Below are 15519 nucleotides of genomic sequence, written 5' to 3'. Positions count from 1 at the left end.
AGGACCTTGCTAAGATGCTAGGGCTGGTTTTGAACTTGTGATCCTCCTGCCTCAGTCTCCCTAGCCACTGGGATTACAGGTATGTGCCACCACACCTGGTAGGGCTTCAGTTTTAATAAACACTAGGGGACAGAAGCAGAGAGGTCTTCAACCCAACAATGTACAGAGTTGAATTGAGACACCTGTTCCTTCCAAATAAGAGAAAGAATTTACCTGGTAATTCTTTTTCCCATCTTTTGCTTTCAACTTTTCTGAGTTCTCAGGTTTTAAGTGGGTCTCTTTTAAAGCTGGGTTTTTAAAAATCCAATGTAAAATCTGTTTCTAAACTGGTAGGTTTAGTCCATTTTATATCTGTGATAATGACTGATAATTTGAAATTTATTCCCACCTTCTTGTTTGTGCTTTGTTTACATGGATTTTTCTGTGTCAGATACTACCAGAACAGAAAAGTCCAGAAATAAGTCTACACGAGCACATTTATGACTAATAAATGTTATTCCCCACCCCACCCCACCCCACCCCCCAAAAAACAGTACTAGAACAACTGAGTATCTGTATGGGAAAAAACAAAAACCAAACTCTCATCCTATAACATACATACATATATATATGTACATACATTCCACATGTTAGAGGCCTAAATGTGAAAGGCAAATCTAGAAACATTTAGCAGCTAATACAAGAAAATTATGTGCATCACTTCATTTTAAAACTTTTAAAACAGGACCATAAAAAGCACTAACTAGGGGGCTGGGGTTGCAGCTCAGTGGTAAGTGTGCTTGCCTAGCACGTGTGAGGCACTGGGTTCCATCCTCAGCACCCCAAGAGTAAACAAAATAAAGGTACTGTGCCCCTCTACAACTAAAAAATTTTTTTTAAAAACCCACTAATCATAAAGGGAAATATTATAGCCTACTACTTTAAAGGGCAAAAATTTTAAAACACAAAAAAATAATTTAACTTCTTTTTATCAAGATATCACAAAGAGTAAAAACATAAGACATGGAATCAAAAGATATGTGCAGAATATATCCACATTAAGTACCCAGACATATGTATGCGAAATACATAAAAAAACACCTACAAATCACTGAGACAAATAATCTAACACAAAAATGGACAAAAGACTTGAACGGGACCATCACAAAAGATGATATTCAAATAATCAATAAACATTCACATGAAACAGTGGTTAACCTCATTAAACAATCAGGAAAATGACAAGTCCAAGATCACAGTTACATGAACACCAAATTGGCAACATCAACCATTGGCAAGGATATGGGGCAAAAGGAACATTCAAATACTGTCAGTGGAAATCTAAATTGATAAAATCAGCTTGAAAAACAGTTCAGCAATATACTGTCTTATGAACCTACAGATTCCTGTGTGCAAATGTATAAAAGAATACCCAGGATCATGCAGACAGCAGTATCATAAAAACAGGAAACTACCCAAACACACATCAACAATGGGGTACATAAACCGTGGAATATCCATTACAGTATAAAATATGCAGGTGCTAACTATAACACAGATACTTCTCCTTCCAAGTTGATCTAAAGAAACCAGGAAGACCCAGGTACAGTGGCACACACCTGTGATGCCACTGTCTTGGGAGACTGAAACAAGAGGATCACGAGTTCAAAGTCAGCCTCAGCAAAAGTGAGATGCTAAGCAACTCAGAGAGAACCCCGTCTCTAAATAAAGTACAAAAATAGGGTTGGGGATATAGGTCAGTGGTCGAGTGCCCCTGAGTTCAATCCCCGGTACCACCACAAAAAAATAAAGAAACCAGGAAGAAAATACATACAATATCTGCATATGTATGACTGTATTACTTTCAAAAGACATCTATCTGAGCTATTTATTTAGGTATAAATATAAGGGTGGTAAGATTATAATTAAAGAAAAAATAAATTTTATTTATGGATAACAATTTATCCTGAAGAAAATCAAAGATAAATGACAAAACATTAGAAATGATAAAAGTATAGTAAGTTTACTTTCAGATACACACCAAAATCAACATTCCTAAATATTATATAAATAATTTTAAGTATAACTTTGTCATTAAAATGATTTTTTAGATGCTGATATACCTTATTTTATTCATTTATTTATATGTGGTGTTAGAATTGAACCCAGTGCCTCATACATGCTAGGTAAGTGCTATACCACTGAGCCACAACCCAGCCCCTGTCATTTAAAATTTAAATTTATTCTCAGAATACACCCAACAAAAGATACATAAGACTTTTATGAATGCTAGCTTGGTGACACACACCTCTAATTCCCGCCAACACAGGAGGTTGAGGCAGGAGGATCACAAGTTCCAGGCCAGCCTCAGCAACTTAGTGAGGCCCTAAGCAACTTAGCAAGACCCTGTCTCAAAATTAAAAGTTAAAAAAATAAATAAATAAAAAAGGACTAGGAATGTGGCTCAGGGGTAAAAGTGCCTCTGGGTTCAATTGCCAGTACCAGGGGAGGAAAAAAAAACTTTCATGAAGAAAAATTCAAACTTTACTGAGGAAGATTAAAAGACAAATAAATCTTATTTATAGGTAAAATGACTTCATATTTTATAAAATGGCAATTATCTCCAAATTAATGTATAAATTCAATGTACTTCCTATCAAAATTTCAACAACCTTTTCCATGAAACTTAGGGTTGGGAAAAAAAAAAAAAAAGAAACAAACTGAAGGCGATCCTAAAGCCCATCTGAAAAAAATAGACTGAAAAATCATAATGTGCTATCAAGACTTATTATAGCCTATAATTAAAATTAGTGTGATGTTTGCCAAAGGCAAATGGTCAAATGGAACAGAAAGACAACCCTGATAGAGACCCAGGCACAAATGTCAAGTGACATTACAAATCAAGAATTCAAGTAAAAAAAAAAAAAAAAAAAGAATTCAAGAGACAAACTAGTAAGAATTGGTTATTCATATGGAAAATAAAATAAAATTAGGTGTGTTTTGCATTACATAAAACAAATTCAGATGAATTAAAAGATTACAAAGAAGAAAAAACTTTAAAGCTTTTAGGAAAAAAAAATTATTAGTTGAATTTTATATCTGAAGAGTAAGATATTTTTATAACACAGCACAAATCATGCCAGGTACAGTGGCATACACCCGTAACTACGGTTACTTGAAGGTTGAAGCAGGATGACTAGTTAAGAGGCCAGCCTAGGCAACTAAGAAAGACTGTGCCTCAAAATAAAATTTAAAAAGGGTAGGACATAACTCCATGGAAGAGCGCCTGCCTCACATGCGGGAGGTCCTGTGTGCAATACCCCAGAATTGATAGCCTAACAAAACAAATCCTTTAAAGTCATGGTAACATGTAAGGATTAATAAATTAGCTGATTTTCGCATTCATTTTTCAAAATAATTCAATTATAAAGTTATTTTACCAACTAAATATTCCTCTTTATCTCTAATAACATTCCTACCTTAAAGTCTATTTTATCTTACACAGTTACACCAGTTTTCTCAGGTGTTTACTATGATACACCTTCTTCCATTTTCTACTTTCAACTTTCCTGTATTTCCAGATTTAATGTGTGACTATACACAGAATATAGTTAGTTTTAATCCACATGTATCTCTCGCTTATAAATTCTTACATAAGTGAGCACTTTTACCACTCCTCAGACAATATAAGGGCACTGGAACACATTTAACACCATTTACTTCCTTTTCAAATTAAGTGCTATTACTATGATATACTTCAATTTTTTTTTAAAGTTCACATTATTATTACTATTATTTTATACAGTCAAAATTCACTCATTTACCCACCGAACAGGTCCTTTCCAACACTTTCATCCATCTGCAATCATCTTTCTCCAGCCTAAACATCCTTTAGTATATCTGTAAGGGGGTAGGTTTTCTGGTTACATATTTCCTATTTTTGTTTCTCTCTGAACACAGTTTTATTTTCTGTCTATTTTTAAGGGATATTTTCACTGGTAAAGACTGGTGATTGTGTCACCACTTAAATGCTATTATTTCTGGATGCTATTGTTACTGTTGAAAAGTCAGGCTGTCAATCTTAGTGGTGCTCATTGAAGGCAAAATGTCTTATTCTCTTACCACCTTTAAGATTTCATTGACTGTTTTGCACAGTATTACTATGATGTGCCCAGGTAGATTTTCTTGGTATTTTTCCTGCTTGGTACCACAGATTTTAATTTGTGGTTTGATGACTTTAATCAGTTTTAGAAAATCATAGCTAAATTCTCATCAAATATTGTTTTGGGCCCCATTCTTTTTCTCCTCTTCCAAAATTTTAATTACATATACCTAAGAACTTTTCACAATATTCCCTGTTCTCCTTATACTTTTCAGTATCCTCTACCCTTCTCACAATGCCTCAGTATCAATATTTTTTCCTGACTTAACCTTCTAACTTCAACAATTCTCTTCAACTATATCTATGCTGCAAAGTCTATTCATCCACTCAATCATTTTTTTTTCAGTTCTAGAATTTCCACTTCATTTTTATGAAGTCTGTCAAAATTATATATTTAGACTTTAAGTATATGTGTGTATATTCATATATACCATATATGTGTATGTATTAGATAATATATAATTGTATATAATCATATATAAGATTAATGTATTAGATAATATATAATTATACCTATATTTTGTTTTGTTCTGTTCTGGTATGTACACGCATGCATGTGTACAGTACTGCCTACTGAAATCAGTGGCACTACCACTGAGCCACATCCCCATCCCTTTTTGTTTCCATTGTCGATTATGTCTCTATTGTCAAATTTTCCTCATGGTTTTCTGCTGGATCTTGTCTTTTCATATGACTAGTTATTTTTATTGAATATTGGACATTATATACAAAAATTAGAGACATTCGAGGCTATGGTGGTTGTTATTAAGAAAGGATCTACTTTTGCTTCTAATGCAAAGCTAGGCTAGAGACAGTAGGAATCCCAGATCGTTTAAATTCAATTCAGAATAGAGAAGAGTAAACGCTGGGCTGATTTACCTATATAAACTAGTCCACCTCTATTTCTTCCTTACTCTTAGGATTTAGGCCTTCTGGGACCAAACAAGTCCTAGAATGTTTCCCTGGGCCCTCCATCTTAGCAGGTCCTAATTCCAATGTTCTGTCCTCTTGACATGAATATTTTCAAAGTCTATTCATTTTCTCTGCTGTCACTTTCAGCAGTAGCAATGACTTAAGGGAAAGACAGCCTCAAATAGGAGACTTACCCCTCACAGTTACATTCATCTTTTAGAACCTGACCTTGAAATTTCTCACTGCTTTTCTAGCTGTCAGTATATTTGATTCAAAATGACCTAACCTAATATTGATGGATATAGACATCTCACATTATCCTCATTTTACCTTAAAAAACAAATAGGGTGTCATATAACTCAGTGGTAGAGCACCTGCCTAGTACCTAAACATACACGAGGACCTGGGATCAATTCCCAGAACCACAAAAAAAGAAATATATGAAAATCTCACAATGGCCCAGGGCAGGAGCACATGCCTATAATCCCAGCTACTCAAGAGGCTAAGGGAGGAGGGTCACAAGATCAAGGCCAGCCTCAGCAACTTAGTGAGAGACAGCTGTCTCAAAATAAAATGAAAAGGACTCAGAATATAGCTCAGAGGCAGAACTCCACTAGATTCAACTGTCAGAACTGGAAAAAAAAAAAAAAAATCTCACAATGAAACCCATTAATTAGTAAAATATACACTAATAATTAAATTAAAAAGAGGATTTTCAATGTTCCCCCCAAAAATAAATCATATATGTTTGAGATGATAGATATGGCCATTTCCCTGATCTGATCGCTATATTTTATAACACATGAAATGCTACGCTGTACCCCATAAATATGTCTATATTTTATAATATTAACAATTATTGTGTTAATTTAAAATAAAATATATTCTAAAAATAATTTTTTTAAAAAGTTGCTTTTGAGCCAGTGTGGTGGCACACGCCTATTCAGATTCAGGAGGTTAAGGCAGGAAGATCGCAAATTGAGGACAGGCTGGGCAACTTAGAACCTGTCCCAAATAAAATGTTTTTAAAAAGTTCTTACGGATGAGCTCAATAGTGAAGAACTCCCAGGTTAATCACCAGCACCACAAAATAACATTTTTTAAAAAGTTGCTTTCTGAGGAATCTCCACACTGCTTTCCACAGTGGTTGCACCAATCTGCAGTCCCACCAACAACATATGAGTGTATCTTTTTCCCCACATAATTGCCAATACTTATTATTGCTTGTATTCTTGATAATTGCCATTCTGATTGGAATGAGATGAAATCTTAGCATAGTTTTGATTTGCATTCCTCTAATTGCAAGAGATGATGAACATTTTTTTCACATGTTTGTTGATCATTGTATTTCTTCTTCTCTGAAGTGTCTGTCTAGCTCCTTAGCCCATTTTTTGATTGGGTTATTTGGTTTTTTGGTGTTAAGTTTTTTGCATTCTTAATATATCCTGGAGATTATTGCTATATCTGAGGTGCGTGTGGTAAAGATTTTTTACCATTCTGCAGGCTCTCTCTCACATTATTTATTGTTTTCTTTGCTGAGAAAAAAGCTTTTTAATTTGAATCCAATCCCATTTATTGATTCTTAATTTTACTTCTTGTGCTTTAGGAGTCTTGTTAGGGAAGTCAGGTCCTACGCCGACATGATGAAGATCTGAGCCTACTTTTTCCTTCTATTAGGTACAGGGTTTTTGTTCCAGTGCCTAAGTCTTTGATCCACTCTGAGTTGATTTTTGTGCAGGGTGAGAGATAAAGCTTTAATTTCATTTTGTTACATATGTATTTCCAGTTTTCACAGCACCATTTCGTTGAATAGGCTATCTTTTCTCCAATGTATATTTTTGGCACCTTTGTCTACTATGAGGTAACCATATTTATGTGGTTTGTCTCTGTGTCTTCTATTTTTTACTCTTGACCTACATGTCTATTTTGGTGCCAGTACCATGCTGTTTTTGTTACTATTGCTCTGTAGTATAGTTTAAGGTCTGGTAGCACAGTGCCTCCTGCTTTACTCTTCTTGTTAAGGATTGCCCTGGCTATTCTGCATCTCTTACTTTCCAAATGGATTTAATGACGGCTTTTTCTATTTCTATGAAGAATGTCATTGGGATTTTAATAGGAACTACACTGAATCTGTATAGTGCGTTTGGTAGTATGGCTATTTTGACAATATTAATTCTGCCTATTTAAGAGCATGAGAGATCTTTCCATCTTCTAAGGTCTTCTTCAATTTCTTTCTTTAGTGTTCTGTAGTTTTCATTGTACAGTCTTTCATCTCTTTTATTAGACTGATTCCCAAGTTTTTTTGTTTTTTGTTTTTTTTTTTGGCTGTTGTGAATGGGATAGTTTTCCTAATTTCTCTTGCAGTGGATTCATCACTTATGTATAGAAATGCATTTGATTTGTGGGTATTAATTTTATATCCTGCTTCTTTACTGAATTCATTTATGAATTCTATAAGTTTTCTGGTGGAATTTTTTTAGATCTCCTAAATATAGAATCATGTCATTGGCAAATAGTGAGAGATTGAGTTCTTTGCCTATTCGTATATCCCTTTAATTTCTTTCATCTGTCTGACTGCTCTGGCTAGAACTTCTGTTGAAGAGAAGTGGTGAAAGAGGGCATCCCTGTCTTGTTCAGTTTTTAGAGGGAATGCTTTCAATTTTCCTACATTTAAAATGGTGTTGGTCTTGGGTTTAGCATAGATAGCTTTTACAATGTTGAGATATGTTCCAACTATCCCTAGTTTTTCTAGTGTTTTGAACATGAAGGAGTACTGTATATTGTCAAATGCTTTTCTGCACTAATGAGATAATCATATTATCCTTAAGTCTACTGATGTAATGTATTACATTTATTGATTACCGTATGTTGAACCAACCTTGCATCCCTGGGATGAACCCCACTTGATTGTAGTGCAGTATCTTTTTTATGTTTTTGTATGCAATTTGCCAGGATTTTATTCAGAATTTTTTTGTCTACGTTCATCAGGGATATTGGTCTGAAGTTTTCTTTCCTTGATGTGTCTTTGTTCGCTTTTGGTATCAGGCTAATAATAGCCTCAAAGAATGAGTTTGGAAGGGTTCCTTTCTTTTCTATTTCATGGAATAATTTGAGGAGTATTGGTGTTAATTCTTCTTTGAAGGTCTTGTAGAACTTGGCTGAGAATCCGTCTGGTCCTAGGTTTTCTTGGTTGGTAGGCTTCTGATGGCATCCTCCATTTTACTGCTTGAAATTGATCTATTGAATTGTATATGTCTTCCTGCTTCAGTTTGGATAGATCGTATGTCTCTAGAAATTTGTTAATGTCTTTGAGTTTTTTGTTTGGTTTGAATATATACTTTCAAAATAGTTTCTGATTATCTTCTGTATTTCAGTAGTGTCTGTCATGATATTTCCTTTTTCATCATTTTAGTAATTTGAGTTTTCTCTCCTCTCTGTTAGTGTAGCTGAGTTTAACAATTTTTATTTTTTCAAAGAACCAACTTTTGTTTTGTCAATTTTTAAAAATTATTTTGTTTCAATTTCATTGATTTCAGCTCTGATTTTATTTATTTATTTCCTGTCTTATACTGCTTTTGGTGTGATTAGTTCTTTTCTAGAGCTTTGAGATGTAATGTTAGGTCATTTATTTGTTGATTTTTTTATTCTTTAATGTATGAGTTCAACGCAATGAACAAAAGTTCATTGAAACTCTTAGCACTACCTTCATGGTGTCTGAGAGATTTGGTATGTTGTATTGGTGTTCTCATTTACCTCTGTTAAGTACTTTTTTTATTTCCTTCCTGATTTCTTCTTTAATTCATTTGATATCATTCTTTATTCATCAATCAATAGCATGCTATTTAGTCTCCAGGTGTTGGAGTAGCTTCTACTCTTTATTTATTGTTGATTTCTAGTTTCATTCCACTATGATTTGATAGAATGCAGGGTAGTATTTCTGTTTTTAAGTATTTGCTGAGAGTTACTTTTGTGGCATAACATATGGTCTATTTTAGAGAAGGATCCATGTGCTGCTGAGAAGATAGTGTATTTGCTCAATGATGGATGAAATACTCTACATATGCCCGTTAAGTCTAAATCATTGATTGTATTAGTAAGTCTATAGTTTTCTTTAATTTTTGTTTGGAAGATCTATCCAGTGGTGACAGAGGTGTGTTAAAGTCACCCAGTATTACTGTGTTGTGGTCTATTTGATTCCTGAAATTGAGAAGGGTTTGTCTGATGTACATAGATGCTCCATTGTTTGGGGAATATATATTTATGATTGTTATGGCTTGTTGGAGTATGATTCCTTTAAGCAGTAAGAAATGTCCTTCTTTATCCCTTCTGACTAACTTTGTTTGAAGTCTACTTTGTCTGATATGAGGATGGAAACCCCGGTTTGTTTACGCAGTCCATGTGAGTGGTGTTTTTACCCCAGTCTTTCACTTCAGTCTGTGGGTGTCTTTTCCTAGGAGGTGAGTCTCTTGAAGACAACATATTGTTGGGTCTTTCTTTTTAAATCCAATGTGCCAGTAAATGTCTTTTGATTGATGAGTTTAGGCCATTAACATTCAGGGTTATTCTTGAGATAATCCGATTTGTATGCCCATTTTGGTTTATTTTTGGGTTTTAACTTGATTTAGTTTCTCCTTTGACTGAACTTTCCTTTAGTGTAGTGCCCTGCCTTTGCTGGTTTTCATTGTTCTTTTTCATTTCCTCCTCATGAAATATTTTGCTAAGAATGTTCTGTAGAGCAGGCTTTCTACTTGTGAATTCTTTTAACTTTTGTTTTTAATAGAATCTGAAGCTTAATTTTGCTGGATATAAAATTCTCAGTTGGTATCCATTTTCTTTCAGAACTTGATATATGTATTCCAGAACCTCCTGGCATTGAGGGTCTGTGTTCTGAGATCCAAATTGGTTTCCCCCTATATGTAATTTGATTTTTGTCTCTCACAGCTTTTAAAATTCCAACCTTAAATATGGTAGTCATTCTCATTATAACGTGCGTTGGTGTAGGTCTGCTGTAATTTTGTACATTTGGGGTCCTGTAAGCCTCTTGGAGTTGATTGTCTAGTCATTCTTATATTTGGTAAGTTTTCTGATATGTCATTGAAAAGACTACGCATTCCTTTGGTTTGTATCACCACGCCTTCATCTATTCTGATAAATCTTAAATTTGGTCTTTTTACATTATCTCATATTTCTTGGAAGTTCTATTCATGGTTCTTACCATCTTCTCTGTGTAGTTGACTTTATTTCAAGAGTATATATTTTTTCTTCATTGTCTGACGTTCTGTTTTCAAATGGTCTAGTCTGTTATTGATACCTTCCACTGAATTTTTAATTTGGTTTATTGTTTCCTTCATTTCAAGGATTTCTGCTTGATTTATAATCTCTGCCTCTTTACTGAAGTGATTTTTTCACTTCCTATATTTCTCTTTGATATCATTCTGTATTTTGAAAAGGAATCTATGTATTTTCTAAACCCCTTCTCTGACATTCTTCAACTGTACTGTCTATGCATTCTATTGTTGGAACATCTTGGTTTGTTTGAGGCACTCTGTTCCCTTATTTTTTCATGTTGTTTATGTGTCTTCTCATCTAGCAGTATGGATCTGAGGCAGTCCAGATTCTACCCTGTAGTTTTATAGTGTCCCTGAAGGATTCCAGTACTCACCTTTAAGGGAAGACCAATATTAACAGCCCCATGCAAACAATATACCACCTTAAATCAAACCGTTCCTACTAAGGTGTTTACAGTTTTGTCACAATAAACAGAAAGGAAGAGATCAATTATTGTCTATAATATAAACAGTAAGTTTGCTAAAAGGGTTTACCATTTCAAATGATGGACAATGAGGGAACAGAAGTAGTGTAAGATGTAATGTTTATGAGGGAGAAAGGAGAGTAGAGGTAAAAATTTATACTAAGAGTGAGGGAGGAATTAAAGAGGTTGACTGTTAGTATGAGAGAAAGAGAATCCAGGGAGACAGGTAGGTGAGAGAAAAAAATATATATGGATTTTTAAAAAAGGTAAAAATGTAAGAATATACAACAAAACTACCATATACTATTCAAATATTCCATTCTCAATAAATTGATGCATGAAAAAATATGGGATTCAAAGACGTTAGAGGTGTGCAAGAGGGCAGGAAAAAAAAAAAAAAAGGAAAGTCTCAATGGACAATTGAATGATTGCCTCCACTGGTTTTTAAAAATTTTCTCAGCTTCCCTTCTCCACCGATAGGTGGGGTTGTCTGAAGTTTGATGTTAGTTCCAGTTCCCTGGGTGCCGGACCAATTGGGTGGGTGAGCCAATAGTAAGGTGCCCTCACACTCTCTTCCAGTTCTCCCACCCATAGTAGCCAGCACCTTCCATCCCTGAATACTTCAGGACTCAATGAGCTGGGGAGAGCTCAGTTTTCTCCAGTTTCTTCAGCCTGTGCTCCCCCCAGGGAACTAACTGCTCCTAGTCTCTGGCTTTCCACAGGCTTGCCAGACCAGACTGGCCCACACAAACCCAGTTGCAATCTATGAGACCCAGGCTTAAGCTTCCCCAGTCCTGTATCTTGCAGGCCCAAGATCTCAATGCCCTTTCAGCTTGCAGAGAGATCACTAGGGATGTGCTCAAAGGAGCGACCCTGAAAGAGGCAGCCAGACGGCAGCCACTACCACACCAAGCAGAAAAGACCTCAGGTACAACCAGACCTGCAGTTACCCCAATACATCTCCAGGCTCTGGACTCTGTTCCCAGACGGAGGTGGCCATGACCTGAGATGGTAGTGGTGGCAGTGGCAAACCTGCAGGCCCTGGTTGGTGTCCCAAGATGGTGGCAGAAACATGTAACCAAACCTGCAGGTACTGTGACTATGGACTTCCAGGCAACAGTAGGCAGCAGGTGATTTGCTGGCGGTCTGCAGGCTAACAGCAGATGATCAGGGAGAGGCTGTAGGGCAGTGGGTGATACGCAGGTAATGGGCAGGCAAGAGGTGGGCAAATGGGCAAATGGTGGATGACCATTTGCACTCAAAAGGCAGGCGATATGCAAGTGATGTGCACTCAAAAGGCAGGCGATATGCTAGCAGACTGCGAGCTATCAAGGGGGACAGAGAGGGTAGGGTAGGAGGGTAAACGGCAGGGGATCCATGGGCAGAGATGACTGCTTCAAAAGAAACAGTATTTCCTCTGCTTGAATCCTAAATTAGGGAAAAACAAGCAATGTAGCCCCCCTCTAGTCCACCATCTTGGATCCCCTTGGAACCACCATTTGACCCAATTATCTCACTCCTTGGTATATTCCCAAAGGACTTAAAATCAGCATACTATATATAGTGATGTGGCCACATCAATGTTAATAACAGCTCAATTCACAATAGCTAAGTTATGGAACTAACCTAGGTACCCTTCAACAGATGGACAGATGAAGAAAATGTGGTACATATACACAATGGAATATTACTCAGCCATAAAGAAGGGTGTAATTATGGCATTTGCTGGTAAATGGGTGGAACTGGAGACTATCATGCTAAGTGAAGTACGTCAGTTCCAAAAAACTAAAGGCCAAATGTTGTGATATGTGGATGCTAACACATAATAGGGTGAGGGGGCGGATAGAAGTTCAATGAATCAGACAAGAGAATGAAAGAAAGGAAGGGGGGATGGGAATAGGAAAAGACAGTAGAATGAATTGGACATAATTCTATGTTCATATATGAATACATGACCAGTGTAACTCCACATCATGTACAACCACACGAAAGGGCAGTTATACCCATGTGTGTATGTCAAATTTACACTCTACTATCATGTATATCTAAAAAGAATTAAAAAAAAGGGAGTGAGGTTTAGACAGAGATAATTGATAGATATGGAGATCAGTAAATTAAAAGGTGTACCTGATGGTTTTGATTTTTCTTAACACACCCATTTAACAAATATATATTGTGCTAGGACACAGACACGAAAAAACGAGGCCCAAATTTGAGGGGCATCAGGCAATAAAAGGAAATCAACAAGAAAAATATCAAGTTCTCAGCTGGCATTACAGTAATGAAACAAAAAGTGTTGGGTGACTATTTTAAAATAGTAAACGGAAAACTCTGAAGTAACAATAAGGCTGAGAAGAAATTCCAGGAAAGACATAGCTACACTGAAGCAGCAGAAGAGTAGCCCCAACACAGGAAACAACTATTCCAATAGTCCGCAAGTGGAAAAGGTTTGAATATGTTTGAGCTGGTAAGCAGCCATTTAAGGTGAAAGAGTCAATTAAGAGAGATTTGGGCTGGGCTCAGAGGCATACCCCTATAATCCCAGCAATTCAAGAGCCTGAAAGAGAAAGATCACAAGTCCAAAGTCAGTCTTCACAATTTAGTAAAACCCTTAGCAACTTAGCAAGTAGCTCAGTGGTAAATTGCCCGTAGGTTCAATCTCCAGTAACATCCCCCAACAACAACAACAAAAAGATTGTGAAACAGGCAGGGAATTTCCAAGAAGACATTATGATAAAGTCTGAAATTTAAGTTTTCAATTAAAATTTTAAAAGACTAAATAAAGTTTAATATTCTGACACGACTGCATCAAACAGCCAGTGCGTTGGTGCACACATAATTCCAGCGACTCAGGAGCCTGAGACAGAAGGATCCTAAATTTGAAGCTAGCCTCAGCAACTTAGCAATACCCTATCCAAAATTTTTAAAACATTTAGAACAACCTGGGGATGGGGTTCAATAGTTAAGCACCCCTTGGTTCAATCCCTGGTACAAAACCAAAAACAAACAAACAAACCAAAAAACTGCATCAAACAGCGTCATCAAAATTTTAGTCATTAACCTTCAGTAAACTTCTTAACCCAAGCCTGTTCTTTTATCTGAAAGAATGCCTACCTCATAACAAAATGTTTATGAAAAGTCTGTAAATTTTCCAATAAGGTAGACCCCATAAATGTTAGTTCCCCTCCCCATTTTCATACAACTTGACCAGGTTCATCTGAAAGGGCTGGTAGAAAGAAAATAGTAGCCAGGAGCAGAGTGTGTACCTGTAGTTCCAGCTATTCAGGAGGACCACTTGAGCCTAGAATACTAAGCTATCGGGTGCTATACAGATGCAGAAGGGATGTCCACACTAACTTTGGCAGCAATATGGTGATCTCCTGGGAGTGGGGATTGCTTGGTTGCCTAAGGAGTGGTGAACTGGACCAGGTCAGAAGCAAAACACAACTCCTGTGCCGATCAATAGTGGAACTGCACCTGTGAATAGCCATTACAAGTAATATGGCAATACCCATCTCTTTTGCACCTCTTGATGTAGGGTACTGTGCCGTGAACAATGTCTTCAAAATTAGGAAAAGTTTGTTTTCTGGGTTTGTATGTATTCAGGAGTTTATTAACTGTACATTAAAAAAAGAAGAGAGAGATAAGGTAGAATGATAGACTTCACATCAGCTTTTCTGTCAACTCCCAAAAGTTGATAACATTATTCCTACCATTCTGGATCACTGCCTCAGCATATGGCTCTACACAGTCTCTGGCAAACAAGGAACAGGCAACACAAGAAAGGTGACCAACAACCTGCAAAAGCTAGGATATCCACCCCTTCAAAGGCCAAATGAAGTACAGCTCCTAATAAAAAGATTTACACTTAGCTAGACACAGTGGCACACACCTGTAATCCCAGTGTCTGAGGAAGCTAAGGAGGAGGCTCTCAAGTTGGGAGCCTAGCCTGGACAACTTCATAATACCCTGTCTCAAAATAAAAAAATAAAAAGGGTTATGGATATAGCTCAGTGGCAGAACACCCCTGGGTTAAATCCCCAGTATTTAAAAAAAAAAAAAAAAAAAATTGTATTTATATTCAGAGGTACACATACCAATCCATATTCTCCCTAATGTATTAACACCAGAGTTGAAGTTAAAATACAGTCTAATAATATGCAGTTAACATCATAATATGTAGTTAAAATGTGTCTAAGATGGGCTGGGGTTGTGGCTCAGTGGTAGAGCACTTGCCTAGCACGTGTGAGGCACTGGGTTCAATCCTCAGCACAACATAAAATAAATAAATAATAAAAGTGTTGCATCCTTCTACAACTAAATTATATGCAGATAATTTAGTTATAATTATATATAAATGTGTCTAACATCTCTGGGAAAGAGGTATACTACATTTCCTCCTTCAACGACACCGCCAAAATACTACACTAAAATTGCTCTGGTGTTACACAATGAAAGGCCTACGATATGCAATCAGTGTTTAATGACAACAAATTGAAAAAATTCCAGCCCTTACTCCACAAATGTCCCTAAAACACTTGATTCAAATGCATTTTGAAAATAACACCATGTGCCTTCCACAAATGTTAATTGTGCTTCCTTAGAATTGACCTTGAAAAGATCGGTTTGAAGATAAATTGTCCACTTTTCTCAAGATCTTTTTAAGATGAGTCATTGCATGACCCGGGAATCAGCACTCCACTAACACTGCCAA

At 36.3% G+C, this 15519-nt stretch overlaps 1 protein-coding gene across 1 annotated transcript in view; it reads right to left on the bottom strand.

Moving 5' to 3' along the window:
• Window positions 1-15519, bottom strand: part of Cbl (Cbl proto-oncogene) — a 91977-nt gene that overhangs the window by 59503 nt on the left and 16955 nt on the right.

Source organism: Sciurus carolinensis, chromosome 11 (genome assembly GCF_902686445.1).
Source record: "Sciurus carolinensis chromosome 11, mSciCar1.2, whole genome shotgun sequence".
NCBI lineage: Eukaryota > Metazoa > Chordata > Mammalia > Rodentia > Sciuridae > Sciurus > Sciurus carolinensis.
Note: the sequence above shows the minus strand (reverse complement) of the source record. Positions and strands in the feature narration are given on the sequence as shown.